We start from the raw sequence: 16,608 nt of genomic DNA, 5'->3' as shown, positions 1-16,608 counted from the left end.
CTGTGCTGTAGATGCATCCATGGGGTCTGGAATCTCCACTGTCTATTTATCTCTGCATTGCGTCCAGTTGTGGTTTTCTGTGGTGGTCTCAGTTTGCTACACAGAAAGGCTTCTTTGATGAGGAGTGTGAGTATAAGGCTATGACTAAGAATGCAGCGAGGAAGTATGGTGTTCTAGCAAAGGAGGGGGTGGATCCTTTCCTAAGGTTCATGACCTCACTAGACCTGGGAAGCTGGGTAAGCTTTCAAAGCCAGGTGTGATGTCCATCCTGTTGAGTGGGCCTCATAGGAGGAACTCAGGATGGGAACTCAAGTAGGAACTTGAAGCAGAAACTTTGAAAGAATGCTGCCGTCTCAGCCGCTGGTTCATGTTCCACTAGCTTCCTTATACAGCCAGGATTTCCTGCCCAGAGCATGGCCTGAGCACAGTTTCCTAAGACCTTTTACATCAATTAACAATCAAGACAATCTCTCAACCATGCGCCCAACCAACCTGTCTTAACTGGATCTTTCAACTAACTGAGGCCCCCCAACCTCTGCATCCCTCATTTGAGACTCCCTTCCCAAGTGACTCTAGGCCACGATAATTGACAGTTAAAGCTGATTAGGACAACCTCTGTGTTGGTTTTTAAATTTTTGATGAATTCTTTTTCTGGACCGGGTGTCAGGGTGAAGCTGACCTTAAAGAATGTGTTGGAAGGAGTCTTCCCTATGTGATATGGAGAAAATGATACAAGTTCTGCCTTAGGTGTTTGGTAAAAACCAAATGGCAGGCTTTGTTGGCATGCGACTCTTGACTGTTTCTTTTTAGGGTGGGCATATATGTGTGCATGCACACGTGAGTATGTGTGTGTATATGTGTGTCTGTGTGAGTGTCTCTGTGTGTGTATGTATCTGTGTCTATATGTGTGTATGTGTGTCTCTGTGTGTGTATGTGTGTGTCTGTGTGTATATGTATCTATGGCTATGTGTGTGTATGTGTGTGTTCTGCTCCTGTAAGAATGAATCTTACAGTGCAGTTGTCCCAGAGTCTTCCTCTGGGAAAGAGCCCCCTCTTTTGGATTCTTGACAGAGGTACTAGATGAATGGTATTGGTTATTTCATCTGTGTGTCTGAGTCAAAGACAAATCATGCTCACTACAGAATGCATGGTACTCTGGTCTGTGCTATACCATGACCAGGAAGTGGTGGCTGACAGGCTTCCTGACCCAGGTCTACACAGTTGGAGCTGACAGTGTCTTGGTACCCAGAGCTTCAGGAGCCGTTCATATGCTTGCTTAGCAGAGTTTTATTACCTGGTATTTAAAGGTCCTGGTTTAGTGTTCCTTTTTAAACACTGACCGCAAAGATATTCCATGAGTCCACATGGAATCTGAATCAACATGGTCTACAGCTTTCCTGGCACAACTTCCTCCCAGCTGACTTCAGGGTCCGCGAATGGGTCTGGTTATCCCCTGATGAAGACAAAGCTGTGAGAGTTGGTCACAAGGGTCATAAATCTGACCTTCAGATGCAATCTCAGCAGAAATCGTTGGCCTGAATGGGGCTAGGGGGTGATTTATCCTCCCTGGGAGTGGGCTGCTTGCACAGCTCCAACTGTGTCAACATTGAGATATGGACAAGTGAGCCTCGTCTCCACCGAAGGGCGTGTGAATCCAAGAACCCCGCCATGGAGAAGACTGGGGCCCATCTTGTTCTGAATATTCTCTTGGAACATACTGTGAACTTGCTGTGTGCCACCCTGTCAGGCGACCCCAAGGGAGGTGCTGGCTAAGCCCCCACAAGATCTAGACATATTTGCATATTAGACAAGCAGTGTGTGTCAGCAGAGTGCAAGGCTAGCCCAAGGATTGCACAGGACACGGTTATGATGTGCTCACTGTCACCTGAATTTCAGATTCTGCTGAGATCCCTCTCACCCTTTTGCTTGACGGCGCTCTTTCACTCCACTCCCTACCCACCAGTAACTTCAAGGAGCAGATAGTCTATGAAACGTTCATTAAAACTTTAAAACTTGGTTTTAAACTAGAGTATCTGTTGCTCTGTAGGGAACAAGATCAAGATATAAATAAACATAATTAATTGTATGTGTAGATAGAATCTTTATTGCCATTTCATTTACAGGTTTGCCATGTGGTAGGTGCATTTTTATATTTTATGACTGGCTGTATAAGTCCATTTTCAAACTAGTGAATAATTTGCTTCCTTACTTGATTGTTGCTAATCTTGACTCTGGAACACTCTGTGTTGTATGTAAGGGGTATCAGCCAAGGAGCTTCGCTACTGTGTGATGGTCCAGTGTTCTTCACAATAGCCCCATGGTAGACAGTTTGTAATATCTCACAAGATGTAGACACATCCCAAAAATGTGATCACGTGCTTCCATGGCTGGCCTTTGTTGGCTAAGGATGCTCTAAAGAGCTACCTGGAATGGGAGCTGGTGTGGCAGTCATTAGGGCTGTCTCAGGGGTAAGAGTGCTGAAATGCCATAAAAAAAATCTGTGTTCAGACCCCTGAATATGTGTGTGTGCATGTGTGAGTGCATGCATGCATGTGTTTGCATGCATGTGCATGTGTGTGCATGCATACATGTGTGTGCATGCGTGCATTTGTGTGTGTGCATGCGTGCATTTGTGTGTGCGTGTGTGTGTGTGTGTGTGTGTGTATAGTTGCTCCTGGCCTTGCACCTATAGCCCCAATAACACTGGGGGTTGCTGGAACAGAAGGATGGCTGAGCTGGTTGGTCAGCAGCCTTACCAAAAAACAGTAAGCTCCAGGTCAGTCAAAGACACTGTCTCTCTGTAAAGAGGAGAGCGACAAAATAGCACCTAGTGTTTTCCTCTGGACTCTGCATACACATACACCACAAAAACAGACATGCTCATACAAACACACACACACACACACAGAGCACAGAGCACAGGTACACACACATATACACGAATCACACACCGTACACATATACACATATGTAATACACTTACATGCACACATATACACATCCAACACAACTCACATTCACACACACAGAGTCACAAAAGTGATAAATTTAATAATTTTTTTAAGAACATATACTCTTGAGTGTGGTCCTCCCCTCAGACACAGTGATGGCGGAGCTAGGCTATAACCTATCCAAAAGGCTGCCTCCCTTTTGGAACACTGGACAGTTTGCGAATGGCTGTCTGCTGAGATCAGTGATTCCCTCTGCAAGCTGGGATCCCCCGGCAAGCTGAAACCCATAGACAGTATCCACCCACCCACCTGCTCTGTGTTTCCTCTCGAGCAGAGTCTTGCCGTGTTTCCCCGCTGGCCGTGGGTTAGGATGAAATCACAGCTAGGATTCTAGATGTTCCCAGACTCAAGTCCAAGAGTGTTGCCACAGAGCCTGCATTCATACATGGCAGTGGTGGCATTTGGCCACACTAGTGACATCCTGCTACCCTGGTATGACAGAAGGAGTTAGGAATCTGTAGTGGGCCTTTGGAAAATGTTCATCTTGGGTATGAGAATAATAATACAATAATGACAGCGCTCATATTGTACATACAGAACGGCCTGAAGACGGGAATGTAAAAGTGTGTGTGTGTGTGTGTGTGTGGTGGTTTCATGTAGCTTTATATTGCACCGTAATTGCTGGTTTCTAGTTTCTCTTTTCCCAACATGTTCTCAAATTATGTTAATATACAGTGAATGCTAGGCCCACAGGAAGCATGCCACCTGGTCACTGTGTGTGACACCACCTTCTGGTGTGACTACCCTGGAGAATCTGTCAGTAATATCTACAGGGGAGAGCAGTCAGGTTCCAGCACCAGTTCTGAACCTCCAGAGTCCAAATCTGCCATCAATTTCAGATACCGCCACCTTAGGCCCTATAGAGATTTTCAGTCCTGCAGGCTGGAGAGGTCCACCACACCTGTCTGGGCAACCGTAAGAGGAAGTGGCATCACCCTATCCAGAAGCATCTGCTTCCAGGCCATCCTCCAAATCAGACTGTCACCAGCTATCTCCTAATTACTGAAATCAAACAAGAAACACACCCTTGAAAGACCAGATCTTGAGATAGAGGCACAAAATTGGGGGGAGGGGTGTCTCCAGATGGCAGCCATTGTGGAGACTGAAAGAAATCTGCCCATCTGCCAGCTCCCAGACTCATAGCCAAGGGCGCTGACACGGAGCTGGTGTGTCCTCCGTGGGCTCAGCTAGCCAGTAGTCACTCCACAAGGGCTTATCCATGTTAACACAAACCCTCATTAGAAAGGATTAGGAGAGAAACAGTGACAAACAGGATGGACACCAGCCCTCTGAGGACCCCAGGAAGGTGCCTGGTGCTAATTATCCTTCCAAATGACTCCATGCTGGGATTCACGTAAGCACATGTGCACAGGACACATGGGGAACTGTGTTGTACATGGCCAGCTTTCCTGTATAACAGCTCTATGTCTCTGACATACACATGCACATGCATGCCCAGACTTCAAATCTAGTCCCACAAAGCAGAGCAAGGCAACAGCATACCAGCGCCCTCAGCTCCCACTGAGCCATCTCTGTCAGGGACTTGGGCCTCAGACTTTGAACTCTTCCCTGCTGGAGATGGAAGCCAATTCTGGCCAACAACATATTGAGGAGAGCCCAAATAAGTCTCAGAGCACTGGCTCTATGAGCTCAGACCCATGGCATGTCTTACCATCAAGGACCCTGTGTTTTAGGTGAAGACATGCAGATGTCTCCGCAATGATTCACTTTCCACGTCAAGATGACATCATCAAAAATCACCAGGCTTGTGTAGCAAGCACTTGTACCCACTGAGCGTCTCAGCAGCTCCTCTTCATGCATGTCAAAATGAATGTGCCTTCTGTTGTCACTCATGTGAATGAAGGGGACACAGAGACTTTTCACAGGATCCTGTTGAGAAAGGTATGAACCAAGAGGACATCCCCGGGTCATGGTCATGTGACAGTCTGCTGCACTAGACTTCCCACTTCTGTCTGGCTGTACAGGCCTTGAGAAATGTGAGGGAACTGTGTTTATGCTGTGCTGTGCTCACTGCTAGGCTGACCAGACAACATTGATCATAAGCCAGAATCCATAGGAGACTCTTCCTGGCAGGAAGCAAGCAGGCATGCCTGGTTCTGATTCTGGGACAACAGTTTTAGCCATTATTCCTTGAGTTAACTGACCCCCATCAGGTGCCAGTGGTAGGATTGATGTCCAGAGATCAATGTGTTAGCTAGCAGTAGTTATGGGGTTAAGAAGATTTTGAGGCAAATGACCCCAGCTGTTTATATCATGACAAGGAAATGGTACCACATGGAGTTCTGAGCATCATGAGCATACTCGTCCCTACCGAGTATCAAGATGTGTCCCAAGCATTGCTATGAACCTTTAACTGACACTTGTTCAGTTGGGAAAGACAAGCCATTTCCTCCTAAACTCCGGAGTTCTCTGAAAACTTGCCAACCAGAAACCGAGAGCCCCCATGAGAGACAGCACACGCACAGTGAGCTGTGGCAGAGAAGATGACACAGCGTGGGCCTTTGGGACGCTCCCCAGAGATCTCTGAGGTCAGCCCTGCTGTAAGCATCCTTTCAGAGCCATCTACACTGCATGGTGCTGTGTGCTGGACATCACCTCCTCCCTGAAGTGTCCTGTGCTCCCTGCTAAGTGTTGCTTCTTGTACATTGATAGCAATTCTGACTACATCATTGAGGAGGATGGTAGTCAGTCCATAGATAAATCTGTCAATAAGCCTGTCAAAATGCACAAAGAAAAATGAGCCAAACACTGGAAGCATCATAATTATTATCACAACTAGCCAACTCTTAGGCCTCATGCCAACAAATATGCCAAGAACTCTTGGGGTTGGGACGTGAACATCATCATACTTAAAGGATCTCAATTAACATTGGTACCCAGAAAGTAGGGAAGACACAAGGTCCAGTCTGTAGCTGTCATTTATGACGAGGTCACTGTGGTGTTTTGAAAGAAAATATCCCCATAGGCTTCTAGGGAGTGGCACTAATAGGAAGTGTCCTTTTTGCAATAGGTATGGCCTTGTTGGAGAAAGTTTTTTCTGGAGGTTGGCTTTGAGGTCTCAGATGCTCAAGCCAGGCCCAGTGGTACACTTGCTCTTCCTGCTGCCTGCCAAAACAGATGTAGGACTCTCAATTACCTCTCCAGCACCATGTCTGCCTGCATTTAGTCATTGTCCTAGCTGTTGGTGGCAATGTCTAACTTCTGAACTGTAAGACAGCCATAATTTCATGGTTTTCTTATAAGAGTTGCTGTGGCCATAGTGTCTCTTCACAGCAATAGAAGCCCTAAGACAGTTGCATATCAAGCACCACGAGCAGCAGTGGACCCATAGCCCTATGGCACATAAGGACACTTCCTTTGCTTTCATAGTGGCATGGTCACTGTGCAAAAATGTCCCATGCTCTGCCTTGATTTTTCCAACTGAAAGAAACATAGTGATCGAATCATTGTGCATTGATGAAACATGAAGTCGATTGCCTCCACAGAAGAGTTGATAGCAATCATGGATAGATATCTTTAAAGTTCAGCCGATATGTTCATAGCATTAATGTGACACTTAAATCTCCAACTACAAATAACTACTATATTTTACAAGGGTATTATATCCTATTCCAATGCCTGCTAGTTTGATAATTCACACAGGTCTGAGAATATTTCTGCTGTGTATAGAAAAACTGTGCCATATCTGAAAAGCCATTGTCTGAGGATAGAGCCAAAGAGATAGAATTCAAGTTGGAAGCAAAGAAGGATGATATTGTAAACTAGAGACAATAAGTAAGTGCTAATAACCAAGATAAGAGTTTTGCTAATAACCAAGACTGTTTAGAGAGCTGGATCAGGACCATTGTTAACTCATGAAACTAGTTGGCAGACCTTGGAAGATAGGCTGTCCTCAGATGCACCAAGGACACGACTTCTGTGGCTCGTAGGTAGAACCACACTGTGGCACATCCTGGCACTAGTCTCCTCCTTGCTGAGTGTCATCTTAGGTAACATCGAGTTCATGAAACTAATGCAAACAGGAAGGCAAATGCCACTCCAAATAGTACCAGAGTGAGCAATGAGCATCACAAAACCGTGGGCATACATTGAGTGGCAGGGGTCATAGGATAAAGAAGAAAAGCAACGGGGATGGGAGGACTGCTTCAGTGGGTCAGGGGAGCCTTGCTGCTGGGGCCTGAGGACCTGGGTTCAGATTCTCCTTAACCCATATACAGACAAGGCCAATATGCCTGCAAAAAAGATAGTTGTGGTTTGCAGTTCAGCAGCAAGACAGAAAGAGAGAGAGAGAGAGAGAGAGAGAGAGAGAGAGAGAGAGAGAGAGAGAGAGAGAGAGAGAGAAGAGAGGGAGGAGAGGGCTCTACAGCTCTACAGTCTCGGTGAGAGATACTATCTCAAGGAAATGCAATGGAGAGTGTTGGGGCCTGGTGCCAGTGGTCTTCCTATGATGTAACTGTTCGCAGCAAGGCATGCAAGGCCAGTTACATTTTACAACAAGCCGGAGAGGTCCCTGAGTGTCCCCTGCTGAGACCACGGTGTCCCCATGCAAACTCCAGTGCACATCTGTACACTCACCAGCAAAGGCAGGTTTCTATTAGCATCATTATATTGAGTATAATTTTTGCCCTAGGAACTGGGAAACCTTCCTTCACGGGATCAAAGCAGAGCTATGTCGTCTAGCAAGCCCTCCATTAGGCTTCCTATTAAAAATGAATGCCGCTAATAACTTCATTTATATGCACTCGTATTTTGGGGGGAAAAATACCTTCCGTGAATTTGCCTTGAAAGTCAGAATGCTCTCAGGAAGCTCCGTGACAAGTCACAATGCCATGGTGTTTTCCTGATTTATCTCAATTTCCTTATTGCAACAAGTCATCATTATTTGATGAAATCACAGCCTTGGGAAAAATCACTTAAAAAAAAAAAGCTATAGTTCACCTGTTTCTTTTGGTTTCCAGCTTCAGCTGGTGGTACTTCATATGTCCACATGAGAACGCACTCCCTTGTGGGTGTTTCCCTCGAGGGTTTGCTTATTTAATACCACGATAATAAAAGTGAGCCACACATGAATAAGCATTGCTGGCTGACAGGTTCCCGACACCGTATTTTCCTTCCCACTGTCTGCACTATATGTAAACAATGTGTGGGCTTCTAGCGTAAGTTTGCTTGTGGCACCACCCACATGCCACCTTTGGCCCAGCAGAGAATGCCCCTAAAGGCATTGCGGGTTAACGGTGATTTAATCCCCTTATGCATGCATAATGTGACAAGCTTTGCATAAATAATAATAAATAATTGGGATATATAAATAATTTAGCATTTATTTTTGCAGTAGAAGTAGAATTCTTAGACATATTTTAAACAAAGGGAACTGCAAACATGATCTCAATCAGAGAAGGGGTGAAGACGTCTTCAAAAACTCAAAACTGGTCATTCCGCATTCATTTGTGATTTCTCCTGGCAGTTTGTGATGCGCCCAAGCCCTCGAAGCATAGAGCAATGCATAAGATTCTACCCCAAAAGGAAACAACAAAAAATAAGTTCTGAATTGCAGGCCTCTTTTTGAAATAACATGAAAGCTCACATGAAAGACATGGCTTCTAGAAGCTGAGGGTGCAACTCAGAGGTAGCAGGCTTGACTCGCAGGCTTGAAGCCTTGAGTCCATTCCTGGCACCCTGAAACATTAAATGCGTTCTTTTGTGCAAAGATTCTGTATTTGGTTTAGCAAGCATGCTAGATTAAACTGGGAGAGTTAGATCTATCTCTCTGTCTTCCACTACGTTTAAGCAATGATACCGAGGAAGAGGATGAACTATGGACTTGAGGACATCTCGGGAGTGGATCAAGCAGAGCACAACTTCATCCCTGGGTCTGCTGCCTGACCCTGGCTGAGAGCTCATGAGACTGCAGACTTGTGCTACAGAGCAAACACACACACACACACACACACACACACACACACACACACACACACAGTATGCAGCCCATAGTGCACATGAAGCCTGCAGCACACACTCACACCAGTTTCTAATCAGCTGTAACTCAGCAAGCTGAGCTTTTGTTTGGCAAACACTCCCTGAGCCTCGGTTTCCCTGCTTCTCCAACCAGGATCTTCCTTTTAATATCTATGATCTCAGTCTAACAAACATAATTGGCTTCACTGAAAAATGAATTTATGAAAATAGCAGTGCCCAAGACTGCTCTGGGGGAGATGAAAGACCTAAGGGTCCAGAGGTGGTCTGTCTTAGGTGTATGCTACCATAATGTGGTTCGTAAAGCTCACCAGTTGGACTGTTTTGCTCTCAAATCTTCAGGCAATCTTTATATATTACAATACAGTTGAAACGCCACTACAGGTGGGTACCATGTAGCATGGCCAGTGTTCATCTTCCTTCCTGCTTGTTCCTTCTTGCTGGTCCTCTGGGGCCTGCCTTTGCCTCCTCTTATCTGCTCAGGATTTCCGCATGAAGGCTTCCCCATCCACAGTGCTGAATCTTCCATTTATCTCCTCAACCCTTCCCTGCCTCGTCCTCTGTTGAAAACCTTTATTTTTATATGTGTGTACTTATTGCTTTTTGTCAACTTGACACAAATCTAGCATATCTGGGAGGAGGAATTTCAATTGGTAAGAGCCTCTCCAAATTGCCTGAAAGCATTCTACAGGGCTTTTTTTTTTTTTTTTCGAGACAGGGTTTCTCCGTAGCTTTTTGGAGCCTGTCCCGGAACTAGCTCTTGTAGACCAGGCTGGCCTCGAACTCACAGAGATCTGCCTGTCTCTGCCTCCCGAGTGCTGGGATTAAAGGCATGCACCACCACCACCGGCTACAGGGCATTTTTTTAAATTAATGACTGATTTGGGAGGACTCATCTCAGTGTGGGTGGTGCTACCCCTGGGTGCGTGGTCCTGAACTGTGTAAGGAAGCAAACTGAGCGAGCGAGGAGGGAGGAGCCAGTAAGCAATGCTCTTCCACCGTCTCTGCTTCAGTTCCTGCTTCCAGGGTCCTGCCTTGAGTTCCTGTCCCCATTGCCCTGGATGATGGACTGTAACTTAGAAGTATAAGCCAAACAAACTCTTTCTTCCCCAGGTTGCTTTTGGTCATGATCTTTATTATAGGAACAGAAGCCTGGCTAAGACAATAAATAAGATAAATTTAATTCCGTGTATTTGTTGGTGTGTGTGGTGTATGGTATGGTATATCTGTATGTGGTATATGTATACAAGTGTGTGCAGGTGTGTGTTTTCAAGGAGGCCAGAGGAGAATCAAGAGCAGATTCTCCTTATCTTTCTTTATTCTTGATACAGGGTTTCTTACTGAATCTGGATCTAGGCTGGTGGCCAGTGTGCCCAGTGATCTTTCTATCTCCCTTTCCCCATGGTGCTGTGCCACAGGTGCAGTCATGGCCACAGCTGGTGGCACAGGTGCATGCAGAGCCACAGCTGGTGGCACAAGTGCAGGCATAACCACAGCTGGTAGCATAGGTGCATGCAGAGCCACAGCTGGTGGCACAGGTGAATGCAGAGCCACAGCTGGTGGCACAGGTGCATGCAGAACCACAGCTGGTGGTACAGGTGCAGGCATGGCCACATCTGGTGGCACACGTGCAGGCATAGCCACAGCTGGTGGTACAGGTGCAGGCATGGCCACATCTGGTGGCACACGTGCAGGCATAGCCACAGCTGGTGGTACAGGTGCAGGCATGGCCATATCTGGTGGCACACGTGCAGGCATAGCCACAGCTGGTGGTACAGGTGCATGCAGAGCCACAGCTGGTGCTGGCATCCAGCTCTAGTTCCCATGTTTATGTTTATTCACTGAGCCATCTCTGTAGCTGCTATGCAGTGCTGTGTGGAAAAAAAGTTATCAGCGTGCTCAGAGAATGAAAACAAAACTGTCTTTGCATGTGTGAGAAAGCAAGGTATAGACATGTGAAGGCTGACAAGTGCTTGACTTCCTCTCTTGGCTCCTGAGGAGAAACAATTGGCAAACTATGCTAGACCTTAGCCATGTGGGAATAAGAAATGGGCAGGTACAGCCCTGGGAGCCCAGTCCAAAGGGAAGGTGCCAGAGGAGGGTGTGCAGAAAGAGACAGAGAGCTCGCAGTGAGGAACAAAGAGACACTTGCCAGGGGGTTGTGGCAGGTCCAGTATCCATGAGGAAGAAGATCCCCCAACCTTCTGTAGGTTTCACTAAGTGCTGTATCGCCTCACCTTCTTCTCCCACTGTGCCTCTATCCTGATCTCAGTATCACCTGCTAAGTAAACACAGGGCTTTGGAGTGGTATTAAGTAGTGATGGGAATTCCTGGGCCTAGGAAGAGCCATACATGTGAGGTTTGTCCTGAGACTCTAAGTGAAGGCTCTGGGTGTCCATGACAACATCTAATCAGATATAAATAAAGGAAGAATGAACATAACTTCCTGACAAACTTCCAGATTTTGGAGAGACTAAGGAAAGGAAACTCCAGTTCAGAACACGTAGAACAGAAGTAGCAATTAGGAGAGGCGAAGAGGGTAGGGGCAAAAGGCCCAGTCATGTGGACACATCTGGGCTTATGTGAGACACAGATGTCAGTCACCTTACCCTTCCTATAACAAAATAACTGTAATGGGTCAACGTATAAAGAAGAGCAGTTTGTGGGGGCCTTAAAAACTTCTATCTATGGTCACTTGACCTTGTGTGTCATCAAATCAAGATGGGAAGGGTGGCTAAGGTGTTTCAACCCCAAACATGGTACCTGATGAAACAAAGAAAATTGGGACACAGTGGCAGAGAGAAGAACTTGTGAAGACAAAAACTGCCCCTGGAGGGGTGTGGCACAACCATAAAAACCCAGGGCCACCTGACGCCAAGAGAAAGGCTCTAGGCTGAGTCAACGGAAGGCCATCGGGCCGATCTGAATCTCTAACATGTGGCCTCCACGACTATGGGGGAACAGGTCTCTGTTGACACTAATTCATCATGGTGTCTCCCAGAAACTAACTGGAGATGTGTTCCTTAGATTAACAGCAATAGGAGCCTGCAGAAACCCTGGCACTAGCATGCCCGCTCTTCTCGGAGCTTTGATTACAGTCTACGGACCACAGCTGTATGTGGTTACCATAGCTTGTGTGTTCCCGCTCAGTAGTAAGCCGACCCTGCAGTGGAGAAGGGTAGACATGTCACATGAATGGAAATACTCTTCCCTGGTCAGGAGTTAGCCAAGGTGTGTTTCCAGTCGTCCTTGGATGAAGATGCTCCGTGCCATCTCTTTCCTTTATGAGGCACAGTTGCCTGGAGGCGGGAAGTGCATCGGAGACAACTGCAAGCGAGAGTTTTCACTCGAAGAGGAAGCAACCAGATTACACTTCTCATCAAAGTCGAATTTTCCTGTAATGGGTCCCTGAAAGAGGACAGAATGATGGCTGTGGAGGAAGACAAGTCCAGGCCACCGTGACTGCTTTTCAATAAGGCTGAGAAGCTGAGCGAGCCGATGACAAGGGTTTCTATGGCTCACGGTCTCTGCGGGAAACCCTCCTGTGTGGACACTTAGAGGACCTAATTCAGTCACAGGCACCATTGCCGACCCCACACAGGGAGTTATGGCCCCTCCAAGCAGCATCCTCGGCCCATGGGGCCACTCCTCCGGCTTCTGTGCGACAGGATATTCCTTTTGGCAGAGGTCACTGGTGTGGGACACCCATCATCACTAACATATTAGATCTTGAGGCAATTAACTGAAAACAAACAGGACAGACAAGCTTCGTATTGAAACATAGAAACCAGAAGAAAATAGCCCATGGCGGTCCTTTACTTCAAAGCTGCTTCAAAGGCAGGGGCTGGGCGCCTAGTGAAGAAAGGAGAGTATTGTTTCCTTGTAATGTCTATACAGTAGAAGGCTTACTGCTTTATTTTTGTACAGATTCGGGTTACATGCAGGCTTGCCTGACAATAATAGTTTGGTGGAAAGTACTCTCCAGGTCCCACCTGAACCCAGCATGCCATGTGTAGCATGATTAGTCAAGGATTAAAAATCCAATTAGACTCTCCCCTGACATGAGAAATCAGATGAGAAATCCTGAGAAAGCATTGAAACCACTTCTTAAATATGATGGAAGGTGATAGCGTGCATAAATAGCGAGCCGATATCCCAGGGACCCTGGAATCTTCAGAGCAAATTGACTTTCCTCATCTTCCACATAAATATGTGTTCCTTGCTATTAATTGTATTGATTGAGGACAGTAGATGCGTCTAAATGAATTTCCACGGGAGCACGGTAATTCGTTCTCTAGAATCGAGGACTCCCCCTTGCCAGCGGGGTGTGCCTGGCTCTCAGCAAATGCCCGCTGTGGTTTCACTATGAGCGTCTGAGGTTATGAGCCGTAAGGACATAAACTAATATCAGACCTGGAAAGCAGATGACTTGTCTCCCACCCTGCTCATGGTCAGGTGCTGTGGATAGGCCACGCAGTGCATCGCCGCAGGTCATTTCCTTTGGGCACATGTGGCAAACAGTACAGACTACAGACTTATGAACCATGAGTCTTTGTTTTGTCAATTAGAGAAATTGACAGATTTTGCAAAATTATGGCATCCACATAGGTTTAGCTGTTTTAGTTCTCTACTACTAAGCACATAACTTGGTTTATGGAAATGTTTATCTGCAGCTGACTTTCAAGGCCAATCATCTTTCCGCCGGGAAAGACCTTGATTTGCCTACAGCAGTGTTCTGTAAATTGGACTTTCCAGACTCCCTGGGCAAAGGTTCTTATTGCTATGGCAGAATTTCCAAGGCTTTTCAGTGACTGAGCTCCACATAAATGTTTTGAGTTGGGCCATACCAGTGCCAGTGTTTGGCTACGGATAGGAGTGAAGTATGCCTACAATCTCTAGGAAAGGACCTTATTCTTCTCACTGTAAGGACACAGCAAACGTCCAAGGAGAGTGTGTGTTTAACCTGATTTAAGTTCTGTAGATTGTAGTCTGTGTCAGACATCACATCCGTTAGTCTCTGGAGTATTTTTTTCTTTATGTATTGATTAAATATCAGTTTTACAAAATGAAAAGGTGCCTTCCACAAAAAGGTACCTAACATTCTTTTTTCTTTGGAGTACACTCATTAGCCTTTTACCTAAAACTGTGCATTTTGTGAAAGCCCGAACAGTACCATGCTTATTCACTTCCTCTTCTGTTCGACCCCAATTCTCCTTCTCTTGGTCCTTATTTGTCTCTTGAGAGCTGTTATGGGACTCACTGGCTGGTTCCCACTGGTTTGTGTCAGCCAGATTTGACCAAGTCTTTCCAACACATGAGGTTTCAATTTGTCTGGGTGTCCTCCTGGCTTCTGATTTCAAGACACACAACGCCCGACATGCCTTGGCGCCTGCGCAGTCACAACGGCTTCCCTTAGACCAGATCCCCCAGGTTACACCATCTGCCCTCTACAGCTCTTGGGTGTCCGATAACCAGATAACAGTTATGCAGAAGAAGGGTCCTGCCCCCAAGCAAAGGATCTCCATCCTGCCTTCCAGCAGTAGGATTCCTATCACACCATGATCCACAACCAAGACACAGACCTGCCTCCCTTTGGGTCATCGGCATCAACAGTATCAAAAGAGGCTGCGGAGGGACAGGGTCTGTGTAAACTGGGGAGGCTGAGCCATCTTGTTATGCTGTGGTCTCCAGAGGTCACCACTCATTTCAACAAGAGTTCCACAATCAATGGCGCAGTTCCACAGGTTCTATAGGAAGCCACTTCAGATAGGGCCCTCTTTGTGAAGGGCTCTTTAACAGCTTTTAGACACGTATCTAGCTGGAAACTACAGCAGTAGGTTTGTAGGTTTTTTTTTTCTCCCTAAAGCTGATGAAATGATTGGGGATAAATTTGTCCCCCTGCCTCAGTTTTATACATAAAATAAAAACTGGGTTAACAAGAGTCTAATTTTAGGTCACAGGGTCACGTGGTAGCGGAACCAAGAGCTCCAGGGCTCTTTTCCTCATTCTCGTCCAGGATCATAACTTGAGTTTCCTTCGCTCAGTGTCCAGCCAGCGACACAGTCGAATGGGAATGCCTCGACTGACCATCTCAGCCAAGGGTGTGCAACACAACCGGATGACGCTGGCGGGAAGGCAATAGTGCCATCATGCTTGGAATCACAAAGCTGAGCTTCGCCAGCTCCCACTGATCTCTGCTTGCAGCGTGAGGACCTGCCTCTGGAGGTCTAGGAACGCCACCTCCATCCTCCTCCGTGGCTGCATGGGGAGAGACTGTGAGAGCAGAAAGACATAGAGCTAAGTACTAGGTTACACAGAGGATGGTCGTGAGAGCCAGTACAGCCATTAGGGTCACCATTCCATCTCAGTGACCGTGAAATCTGTGAAAAACAAAAAAGTGCCCCATCCTCAGACATCCATTGAGTGACTTCCTTTCCAGGTCATTCTCATAACCTTGAAGGAGCCTTTAAGGTAATGTGGTCCAATTGTCACTTTCTGCAAGTGAGGCCTGATGTGGGAGTGTCATATCAATCTGTTGATTTCATTGGCTGAGCAATAAAGAAACTGCTTGGCTGGCCCTGATAGGTTAGAACATAGGTGGGAGGAATAAACAGAATAGGATGCTGGGCGGAAGAGGAAGTGAGGTCAGACTCATGCAATGAAGCTCCTCTCAGCTCCGAACCCAGAATGGACATAGGCTAGAATCTTCCCGGTAAACGCACCTTAGGGTGCTTACACACATCATTAGAAATGGGCTAGTCCAGGTGCGAGAATTAGCCTGTAAGGGCTAAAGTTCATGGGCCAAGCAGTTCTTAGATGAATACAGTTTGTGTGTTGTTATTTCGGACATGAGCTAGCCAAGCGGCCGGGGTGTTGGGGACGCAGCCCCGCCGCTCCTATTTCAACAGAGGCCAGAGTTTTCAATGAATTTTCCAAGGCCTATAGCTCTACTGTGACTAAATTTAGGTCAGTTGTTTCCCTGCCCAGCCCTTGTTCTCCTTTCTGCTGTAAGTCTGTTCAGGGGCACACTTACCAGAGACAGAAATTAAATGCCCTCCATCATCCTCAGACTCAAGACTGTTCCTTGGGGATTTTCTCATTGTGGGCTTCTGGAAGAGTAGATGCAGTGACATAGCTGGATGTAAGGTGCGTGGCTTCAAAGTTATACTAGCAAGGATGTTCTCTCAGCCTAGGCGTCTGTCTAGAATGATACAACTCTTGTGTGTATGTGGTTCTAGGGAGGAAGATAGAGCGGCATCTGCTCAAGCCCTTTCCTGCTTCAACCTATTTGTGTCTGAGCCATGGAAATCTGTCTGACACTCAGGACCTGCTTTCTATGCAAAGGAAATCAGGAGAGCGAGAATCTTGTGAAAGTCTCCAGTGATTATAGATGGGTCCCTGAGCAGAAAGTCCCATGATGGAAAAGACCAGGTTCAGGTCTCCAGTGATGTAGGAGGATCTGCTTTACAGGAGCGACTCAGCTCTGCATAGACAAGGAGCGCCTGGCTGGTCTTGGCTTTTATGACAATCCTGGGCTTAACTGCATATCCAGCCTTATCTTCTGTATTCATTACATTTCTTCTGTCAACAATTAAAGGCAGAT

The sequence above is a fragment of the Alexandromys fortis genome, unplaced genomic scaffold, assembly GCF_014885135.2.
Source record: "Alexandromys fortis isolate MF-2015 unplaced genomic scaffold, M_Fortis_MF-2015_v1.1 scaffold_52, whole genome shotgun sequence".
Lineage (NCBI taxonomy): Eukaryota > Metazoa > Chordata > Mammalia > Rodentia > Cricetidae > Alexandromys > Alexandromys fortis.
The sequence above is the reverse complement of the archived record's forward strand: the minus strand, read 5'-3'. Positions refer to the sequence as shown.